The sequence below is a fragment of the Callorhinus ursinus genome, unplaced genomic scaffold (assembly GCF_003265705.2).
Source record: "Callorhinus ursinus isolate GAN/ISIS: 27379988/994484 unplaced genomic scaffold, GSC_fseal_2.0 scaffold49, whole genome shotgun sequence".
NCBI classification, from domain to species: domain Eukaryota; kingdom Metazoa; phylum Chordata; class Mammalia; order Carnivora; family Otariidae; genus Callorhinus; species Callorhinus ursinus.
The window spans coordinates 11210117-11221492 of record NW_027397111.1 but is presented as its reverse complement, the minus strand read 5'-3'; the positions used below and the strand labels follow the sequence as shown (position 1 = coordinate 11221492).

Sequence of the window (11376 nt, the reverse complement as noted above, 5' to 3'; positions counted from 1 at the left end):
TCTCCTGTTGAGTTCGTAGGTGTTCAGAATGGTTTGATCCCTATTCAGCTGAATTCCTGAGACCAGACGAAATCTAGGTCTCCTACTCCTCTGCCATCTTGCTCCGCCCCCCCAGTTGGTCTTTTAATAATACAGTTGGACATAAATAGGGGATTGAAGGAAAGATATTCTTTTTAATTATTATAGAATTTTTTATCTTGTGTTAGATGTTTGCATATTCTAAATTCTTTTGAGGGGAGGACAACTGGATGAACTTAATGTCCCTTCTAAAAAAGAGGATCTTTGAGTCCCAAACACTGGACTTCAATAAGGTAGGAATGATGACTCTGACTTCACCTACAAGGATCTTTCAAGGCAAGATGACTCCAGGGAAAGATGCCTCTCTCACTCTTTTCTGCTTGGCTATTGTCATAATCTCAATCTATAGCCCAGTCTCTCCCAAAAATCTTCCCTGATTTAATTCACCTGTGAGCCCCTGGTCTCTGACTTTCTACTTTCCTTCCCATGGCATGCTTCACTTGGAGAGTTTAGGGAGTACCCACCTGTGAGGCTCCTGGCCTGACTGATCATATCAGGGCTCATACTTTAAGGCAAACAAAACAGACTAAGGCAGATATGTTTTACAGTCCAACTCAATCATATGGCCATTCAAGAAAACAGATAGAGGTTTATTATATATGTAGATTAGATTAGACTACATATGTATTGAAGAGCTAAATAGGAGCACATCCTGGAGTATATTGAGTGAAAAGAACATGATGGGGATCATAGATCTGGTGTGAAAAGATCTTGTCTGATCCAAAAAACACCATTTTTTAACTGTGGTCACTTACAAAAGTCTGTTAAAAAAAATCATTTGCTGTGTTCAATCTTTTATCCATTTACTTATTAAATGTGTTTTTTTCTTTTGGCCTTATGTATGTAAGGCATTAATGCTAGTTGTAGAAAAAAAAATGAGACTCAAATTTTGTGGTATAATGGGGCAAGAGACATACACATCATCAGAAAGTAGCTTATATTTCCTAAGGGAGGTATACTGAAGATGTATGACTGTCTCACCATGACAGCAGGGACCATAGAAGGGCCTCATCGAGGGAGACATATTCCTGTGGGTTTTGAACTATTAAATAGCAGTTCACCAGGTGACCAATGGGAATAGCTATTCTGTGCTCCCCAAAAGCAGCATATGAAAAAGCATGCAGATGTGACAAAGCATGCTTTTGGACAATTCAAAACACTTAGATATGGCTGGAACATGAAGTATGTGGTAGAATGGGATGGTGAACAATCTGAGATGTGGGAAAGTGTGAAAGCAAGAAGAGCTTTGCACGCCATATCAAGATCCTAGCAGGAAATGGAGCTCACAGCTACATTAGGAACGTTCAGGGCAGTGTAATACAGAAACCATTTTCAAAGATGTGGGTAAGTGTAGGGAAGTCACAAGTGCTTGTGAAGTTCCTGGATTAGTGACAGCAGGCACTGGTATTGTCCCTTGGACTGAAAGGACAAGGGGAAGACATGGAGACAAGAAGAAACCAAAGTCAGAGAAAGATATTTACAGAGAGATAAAACCAGCTTGCAGCAATTCTGCAGGGAGGGAGCTGAAGGAATAAATCTCTCACCTGCCTTTAATCCTCTGTTGGTGTTTCTTATTGTCAAATCCAATCAGAAGTGAGAGGGCAGGGGAGTCTCTGGATGTAGTCCAGTGTCCCAGGACCTAGAACATGATGGGAAGTGGTGGAGGGTAGACCAGAGGAGGGTGATACAAGGGATTCTGAAGAGCACACACTAAGAAAGGTTATATTTGTGTTATTGTTGATGAATTTCACATGATAGAATACTTCCTTAGCAATGTAGAGGCTTCAGTGGAAGATGGAAATCCTAGAAGTAGGCATATTAGTTACAAAGCTATTTTAATACCCCAGGCAAGACGTGAGGAAGGCATGAATTGGAGTAGAATTGGTGGGAATGAAAGAGAGGCAAGAAATTGAATACGTGGGAGGAATAAATAACATCCAGGATGATTCATTTCATTTTCTAACCACTTTCAGGGAGATAAAGCCGTGTGTTTTCTTCATCATTATGCTTTCTGCATCAGTCACCAATGACACTGCCTTCCATCCTTCCACGTTTATTCTGCTTGGAATCCCTGGGATGCAAGACCAGCACGTGTGGGCTGCCATCCCCTTCTGCTCCATGCATATCCTTGCTCTCGTTGGAAATGGCACCATCCTTTACATCATCATGACAGATAGAACTGCATGAGCCAATGTACCTCTTCCTGTGCCTACTTTCTATCACTGACCTGATTCTCTGTTCCACCACATTGCCCAAAATGCTAACAAACTTCTGGCTTAGGCCCCACATAATTTCCTACCATGGCTGTCTCACACAGATGTTTTTTGTTCATACTGTCTTTGCCACAGAGTCGGCTGTTCTACTGGCCATGGCTATCTGCCGTCTGCTTCATTATACATCCATCCTTAATGCCACAGTGATTGGGAAGATTGGTCTGGCATGTGTGGTCCGTGGCCTCCTCTTTGTTTTCCCTTTGTCATCCTCATCAAACGTTTATCCTTCTGTGGACATCACATCATCTCCCACACCTACTGTGAGCACATGGGCATTGCCAAGCTGACTTGTGCCAGCATCAAGCCCAACACCATTTATGGTCTCACTGTGGCACTTTCAGTCACTGGCATGGATGTGGTCCTCATCACCACCTCCTATGGCCTGATCCTGCAGGCTGTGCTACACCTGCCCTCCAAGGATGCCCAGTTCCGAGCATTTAGCACTTGTGGAGCCCACATTTGTGTGATTCTTGTTTTCTATGTACCTGCCTTTTTTTCTTTTTTCACCCACCACTTTGGTCACCAAGTACCTCCTCATGTCCACATTGTACTTGCAAATCTCTATCTCCTTGTGCCCCCTGTTCTCAACCCCCTGGTCCATGGCATTAATACCAAACAGATCCGCCTGAGAATATTTGGCTTTTTTATGGGAAGGAGGTACCTAGAATCTCTACGTACCCCAAGGACCAATGGGAAAAGTTATAATTAATCTGTCACCTTCCTTGGACTAGAGATTTCTGTTTCTGCTAATTCTAGCAAGCCAGTATCATGTATTATCTGAAACTTTTTGAAGTATTTAGAACAACACATTGATACCTGCTAAACCTACAGATTACTATTTTCTTGTAAGGCTATTATGTGGCTCATCAATAGGCCTGTAGGTTTTGAATCTTTGTAGGAAAACATCAGGAAGCATTGTTGTAGTACATTTGACAGTAAGAGCCAGTAAGTTACTCTATGTTCAGAAAACCCAGCGCTGGAAAGAAGAAAAGTGATCAAAAAAGATCTACTCACGTATAGCTTTAAGAAATTGAGAATAACACACACATACACATTGATTGATTGATTGTCGGCACTTTCTTAAACCAAGAGTGTTTGCAGTAAGAGTATCAACCCTAGATGAGAGATGGTCTGAGGCAGCCCAGGATCCTCTGGATCCGGCATTAGATTTAAACAGATGGAGATGACTGCTAAGTGATGCTTTGTAAGAAGTCTGGAAGCACATGTATCAACGGGAAAGCCGCAACTCAATTTTCTCAAAGAATTGCTTCAAAAAATGACACTTTGTAGCTAATATATTCACTTCATTTCTGTTGATCTTTGCATTTTTCCCTGATATTCTCTGAAATGAACTTGATTTACATGTAAGTGATTTTGTGGGCCACTAGGGAGGTAGTCTGACCTTTTGTTTGCCTCATTTAGTCAACGCTTTGGGTATATACAAATCCTGGGGACACAGAGTTTCCTGCTAATGCTAGCCAGCGTAACACAGGTTAATCAGAGCTGACATGTTGCTTTCTGCAAATAGCTGGCCTTCATGCTTTAGCACACGCTGGCCTTCCATAAGGAGCTGGGGTGTTTGTTTTTGGATACCTCGAAAGGGATGAAAGCAAGTAACCAGTCTACCCTCATACACAATACATCAATCTTCTCCTGAGCCACTTTTTCACTGTATGTTGCCTTGACCAGAAATTCTCCATCTTCTAAGGCATTTGTGCCACTTTTCAACTTCAGTATCCTTATCTTTCTTTTTCTAAGATCTGAGATTCAACTTATAGACTTGATTTAATTTGTAATGTGTTGTTTGAAGCATAAGCATAAGGGTCATATATAAGCAGAGATCAAAAAGAATTTTTATTGTGCTATTATAAAATATATCACATAAAATTTGCCTTTCAAACCAGTATGTTGTATAACTATTAGCACTATGTATTTCCAAATATTTTTTTAAAGATTTTATTTATTTCTTTGACAGAGAGAAGGAACACAAGCAGGGGGAAGTGGGAGAGGGAGAAGCAGGCTTCCTGCCGAGCAGTGAGCCCAATGCGGGGCTCGATCCCAGGACCCTGGGATCATGACCTGAGCCAAAGGCAGACGCTTAATGACTGAGCCACGCAGGTGCCCCTGTATTTCCAAACATTTTGTCACCACAAATAGAAACTTAATAACCATTATGCAATAACTCCCCATTCCTACCTCTGCCCAGTCTTTGGACATCTCTAATCTACTAACAACAACAAAAATAGGCCTTTTGCAAGAACTTTAGAAAGACTATTTATTTACCCCTTTAGATGAACATTCATTCAAAAGTATATATTGAAGATCAACCATGTAATAAGTACAATAGACACTGAATTTCACAGGTGAATAAGACACAGCGTGTGACTTCAGAAAATTCACACTCTAGAGAGAGAGGAAGTAAAGCAATTCAACAAAATATGGCATTTGCAGTGACAAGGTGTAAAAGATACTATTAAAGAGGAAAATATGTACATGTTAAGATAATTCTATTTTTTCTTACAATGAAGTAATCATTAATTTATGATCCATCCTAATACTAGGCCCTCTTTCCACTGGGCTGAGGCAAAAAGGTACGACCTGTCTGTATCTTGGTTTTGATCTTCTCAGGGTTCCCATGACAAATAACTAAGCCATCTCTATAAAAAAATCTATCAAAAAGTAATTGTAATAAGGTGCTTCCTATACTTTGGGGAAAGGACAATTAAGTAACAGTGATAACTATCTCCTTTGTTGAAAATTATTAAAACCAATTCAAGACTGGCAAAATACACCAAACTATGATAATATGGAAGATCAATAATAAAGCAAATTAATAAAGGAGAACAGAGATCTCAAAAATTAACCTTGGTTTGTTTTCTTGCCTAGCGGCTGGACACTTTGTGTCATCATCTGATAATCAGAAAATTTAGGGTGAGCTGTTGCCCTCCAAGGATTTTCTGCTTCTGGAGGATTCTTAAGGTTCCAATATGTGGACTCCTTAATAATTTTCATTAGAAAAGGGACATTGTTAGCTGGAAACATGTATTCAAGGATTATTCTTTGAGACTTCACTGCTGTGCTGGTTATTTACAGTACCTGAGAAGTCTTCTCTAGTGAGGATCAGGGTAATCTTTTTTTGATGATGTTTCCAAAATATCCTATCTCTTCTTTTAAGATTGTACGGTAGAGGGTAAATAGGTGGTTGGTATGGGAATGCAGTTGGTGATAATCTGTTGGTGATAATCTTAAATAGCTACAGTCAGTTTATCATCTTAACTAGCATTATCAAAATGGAATTCCCAACTGATAGATAACACACAATTAACTTTTAAAGATTTTTAATCTGTGATTACCCTTTAGTATCACATAAGTATCCTATTAGTAAGAATTAATTATGGACAGTAAAGATATTAACAAATCTTCAAGGATCTTGTTTATTCCATGATGTATGTTACTAATAAATTTTTGTATCTTTAAATATAAAATCTGTACTTCTGAAACAAATAATACATTATATGTAAAAAAAAAAAGAAGAAGAAGAAGATAGCAGGAGGGGAAGAATGAAGGGGGGGGAAATCGGAGGGGGAGATGAACCATGAGAGATGATGGACTCTGAGAAACAAACTGAGGGTTCTAGAGGGGAGGGGGTGTGGGGATGGGTTAGCCTGGTGATGGGTATTAAAGAGGGCACGTACTGCGTGGAGCACTGGGTGTTATATGCAAACAATGAATCATGGATCACTACATAAAAAAAACTAATGATGTAATGTATGGTGATTAACATAACATAATAATAAAAATAAATTAATTGATTAAAAAAAGAATATGTTTTATCTAATCTAAAAAGTGAACAATCATCAAAAATTTTATCTTAATATAGATAATGAGAGAGCTTTCACAATAGAATTAAAATTTGGAGAATGCCAAAACTATAAGAGACTCAACTATAGGGAACAAACTAAGGGTTGCTGGAGGGGAGGTAGTTGGGAGGATGGGGTAACTGATGATGAGCACTAAAGAGGGCACCTTTTGTGATGAGCACTGGGTGTTATATGCAATTGATGAATCACCAAATACCCCTGAAACTAGTAATACACTATATGTGAACTAAATTGAATATAAATTAAAAAATTTAAAAAAAGAATGCGAAACAAACCTAATTATTTCTATTATGCTTTTAAAAAAAAGTATGCAAGCAAATCTTTATGATAAGTAATGGTTATTTAGACAACTCATAGTTTAAGTATCAAGACATCTTACCATTTTTCTTATTTTGAAATCAGAGCCTTACTTTGGGAAATATAAAGTCAAAGAAAATTATCAGAGAAGACAAGATATGAATATAAGGCATAAATAATGCAAGATAATAAAGGTAATATACTGAGAACACAAAGCCATAAGAAACTTGCTTATTAAAACCTTTACTATATTTTTTTAAAAAATGAACTTTTGGTAAAGCAATTAAAAGCCAAAAAAGAAAACGTTTAAAGATCTATATTTTTGAGCTGTTGTATTATTTTCTTCATTATTTATGGATTTTTAATTTTTTTGATGTATATTTGTATCAATACAAATAGAATTACAGAAACATACAAATATGATACAATTATAAATTAAGGGCTATCAACTTAAGTTTTAAAACATAACCAATTATATTAATAAATAAAACAATGTATATATTGTAGAGAATTTATAATCTTAATAAATTTCAGCCATTTTTTTAAAAGAAAAAATAGGTTAATTTTATATTATATATATTAGATTTATCTGGAATAGACAATTTTAAAGTGGGCATAAACCAAACGAACAATTTTGGGGGCCAATAATCCTTAAACTTTTGTAAAAGAGAAGCAGATAGAGAGGGAATAAAAAGGGAAAGGGAAAGAGACAGAGAGAGAGAAAGAAAGAGAAAAAGAAGGAAGGAAGGGAGGGAGGAAGGGGTAAGGAAGGAAAGAGGGAAGGAAGGAGGGAGAATTAGCCACAGATTAACATGGAAAAATGTTACATGTTGGAGCAGAGAGAGAGTAAGAGGTATGTTAGAAATCATATCACTTTAAATGATTTTCAGGACCATGTCAGTTAGTCTTCTGCAGTCACAGTTTTGCATCTTCTGGCTCTACCCAGACAGAGGGTAGGAACTTAATAGGTCTTTAATAGGCTTCTCCCTTTTTGGTGTGACTCAGGAAGATAACAGGGAGACTTTTGAGTCTGTAATATGTTTGAAACACTACTCATGCTAGTTAAAGAAAGCAGATCATTGGCTACATTATTTACTTTTTGTTTTAGGTGCCTCACAAATGAAAAGTCTTGTGCACATCAAAATCTCCTCGAAAGACTAACCTTTGGGCAGCTTTTATTAGAGCACAGAATTTTTTATTAGTCAGGTTTTCCAGGCAAACAGGACCAATAGGAGATAGATTGATAGATGATTACAGAGATAGATAAATAAGTAGATTGATGGGAAGATGATAGACAGATAAAAGAAGAGATTTATTGTGGGATCAATTATGTACTAGGTATAATGGGCATTGAATTTCACAGTTGAATAAGGCACAGTATGTAACTTCAGGAAACTCACGCTGTAGAGAAAGAAGTTAAGTTAAAAAAAAAATGGCTCATACAATTTTAGAGTCTGTGAAGCCCCACAATCTGCTGTCTGTCTGTAAAGTGGAGTCCTGGGAAAGCCAGCAGTGTAATTCAGTCTGAGACTGAAGGTTTGAAAGCCAAGGAGCTGATGCTATGAGGCTCAGTATGAGACCTGAGGCCTGAGAATCAGGAACGCTGATGTTCAAGGGAAAAAGATGGATGTCCAGTTCAAACAGAAAGCAAATTCACCTTTTCTCTCCCTTTTAGTTCTATTCAGGCCCTCAGTGGATTGGATGATGCCTGCCCACATTAGGGACTACTATCGTTACCTAGTCCACCTCCGGAACACTCTCACAGACACACCCACAAACAGTTTTACTAGCTCTTTAGGCATCTCTTAGCCCAGTCAAGTTGACACATAAAATTAACCATCACAAATTCTTAGTGGGTTTGTAATTGGGCTTGTGCTACATTATTTTTAAAAAGAATCAGGGATATAAACCCCTTATTGGATATACCATTTGCAAATATCTTCTATTCAGTAGGCTGCCTCTTTGTTTTGTTGATGATTTCCTTTGCTGTGCAAAATATTTTGGATTGATATAGTCCCACTTGTTTATTTTTGGATTTGTTTCCCTTGCTTGGAAGACATATCTAGAAAAATGTTTCTATTGCTCTTGTCAGAAAAATTACTGCCTATGTTTTCTTCTAGGAGTTTTATGGTTTCAGGTCTCACATTTAGGTCTTTAATCCATCTTAAGTTTATTTTGTGTATAGTGGGAAAGGATGGTCCAGTTTCATTTTTTTTTGCATGCAGCACCATTTGTTGAAGAGACTGTCTTTACCCCATTGTATATTCTTGCCTCCATTGTTATAGATTAGTTGACCATAGAAACATGGGTTTATTTCCGGACTCTCCGTTATGTTCCATTGATCTGTGTGTCTATTTTTGTGCCAGTACCATAGTGTTTTGATTACTATAGCTTTGTATTATATCTTGAAATCTGGGATTGTGATACCTCCAGCTTTGTTCTTTTTCAAGATTGCTTTGGCTATCTGGGGTCTTTTGTGGTTCCATACAAATTTTAGGATTATTTATTCTAATTCTGTGACAAATGGTGTTGGTATTTTGATAGAGATTGCATGAAATCTGTAGATTGCTTTGGGTAGTATGGACATTTTAACAATACTAATTCTTCCAATCCATGAGCATGGAATATTTTTCCATTTGTTTGTGTCATCTTTAATTTCTTTCAATTTTTTATAGTTTTTAGAGTCCAGGTCTTTCACCTCCTTGGTTATATAAAGAACTTGTACAGCTCAATACCAAAAACCAAATCATTCAAGTAAAATAAGCAGAGGACCTGAATAGACATTTTACTAAAGAAGATATACAGATAGCCAACAGATACATGAAACGGTGTTCACCATCACTCATCATCAGGGAAATGCAAATCAAAACTACAATGAGATATTGCCTTACACCTGTCAAAATGGCTAAAATTAAAAAAAAAAAACAACAAGAAATATTGAGCATTGGTCAGGATGTGGACAAAAAGGAAACCTCTTGCCCTATTGGTGAGAATGCAAATTGGTGCAGCAATGTGGAAAAGAGTATGGGTGTGCCTCAAAAAATTAAAAATAGAAGCACCATACAATCCAGGAATTCCACTACTGGGTAGTTACCCCCTTCTCCCCCCAAAAACCCCACTAATTCAAAAAAAGAAAGATAGTAATTCCACTACTGGATATTTATCCCCCAAGAAACAAAAACACTAATTTGAAAATGTTCATTGCAGCATTATTTACCTTAGCCATGATATGGAAACAACCCAAGTATCCATCCATAGATGAATGGATAAAGATTATATATAAGATGAAATATTACTCAGCTATAAAAAAGAATGAAATCTTGCCATTTGTAACAACATGGATGGACCTAGAGGGTATTACGCTAAGTGAAATAAGTCAATCAGAGAAAGACGAGTACCATATGGTATTGCTCATATGTGGAATTTAAGAAACAAAACAACAAAGAGACAAATGAAGAAAACAGTCTCTTAAATACAGAGAACGAACTGGTGGTTACCAGAGAGGAGGTAGGTGGGGGGGGGTGAAATAGATAAAAGGTATTAAGAGTACACTTATCTTGATGAGCACTGAGAAATGTATAGAATTGCTGAGTCTTATATTGTACACCTGAAACAAATATAGCATTGTATATTAATTATACTGTAATAAAAAAAGGAATCAGGGAAATGAAGTGAATCAGGATCGGGAATATTGGAATCTCTGCCTATATACATGTATCCAATTTGCCTTAGAAAGAATTTTAAATTTAATGATGTCCATGGCAGATGATGAAAACATAATTACACCAATGTATCCTATTCTGCATTCTTCTAACAAAATGACCTTGACATTCCACTGAGAGATACAAGCTATGTTCTCTCCCCTTAAATAGGAGTTGGCTTTAGTGTCTCAGTGCTAGTGTCAGAAGTGACAGAGTATGACTTACTTCTGAAGCCACATTATGGAAGGAAATACAGACCGGTCTCTCTCCTCTCCCCACTGTCCCCTCACCATTGCCCTCCTTCTTCCTCTTGGTTCTTCTCTCTCATTCACATGTAAGTATTCCAGCTTCTCTGAAGTTGCCATTATATCATCTAGAAATGAAGAGAGATTCATGAAGATTCCTAGCTGTTCCAGCCTTTAGCTGTTAAATCCTCCCAGCCCAGACACCAGACCCTGGAGTAAGCCAGTAGCCAGATGATTCCAGTCCCTTCCCTGATGCCAAATAGAACCAGCCTTCAATCTGTCCCCATCATCACTGGGGGAGCAGAAACAAGCTGTCCCTGCTGGGCACTAAAATTTCACTTTCGTGAGCAAAATAATGTTGATTTAAGCTACTAAGTCTGTAGTGATTTGTTATACAACAATAAATAACTGAAACAATGTCTAACTTAAACAATTTTCTACATGATTAATAATCTAAGAAAACTAAGAAAATGAATCTCTACCCAATGCTTATAGTTACTTAGGGTTGGCCAAATTACCAATTCTGGACTCCAAAGGCTCAAGTGAGCATCCCTGGTTGTCAGTAACACTGTGTATAGTCGAAAATAGTGACCAAGAGGAGGTAGCACCCATTGGGAAAAGACCCAACCAGAAGCTTCACACTTCAACCTTTCCTGAAAACAACCCTCAACCATTTGAGTAATAAGGAAAATGCAATAAAAACCACTTAAAAAAACACCATTCGGATTGGCAAAATTAAAACAAAAATCAAATAACACTAACAATTAGTGATGATATAGAGAAATAAGAACATTTATTCATTGCTAGTGGGATACTAACTATGAATCAACCACTTCCAGGATCGATTTACTATTTAGCAAAATTAGAAATATACATATCCTATAAAACAGAAACTTCACAA

General features: G+C 37.4%; 1 pseudogene; it reads left to right on the top strand.

The window, feature by feature from the left end:
• Nucleotides 1-2082: 2082 nt before the first annotated feature.
• Nucleotides 2083-3060, top strand: LOC112806280 (olfactory receptor 52D1-like; annotated as a pseudogene).
• The last annotated feature ends 8316 nt before the right edge of the window (nucleotides 3061-11376 follow it).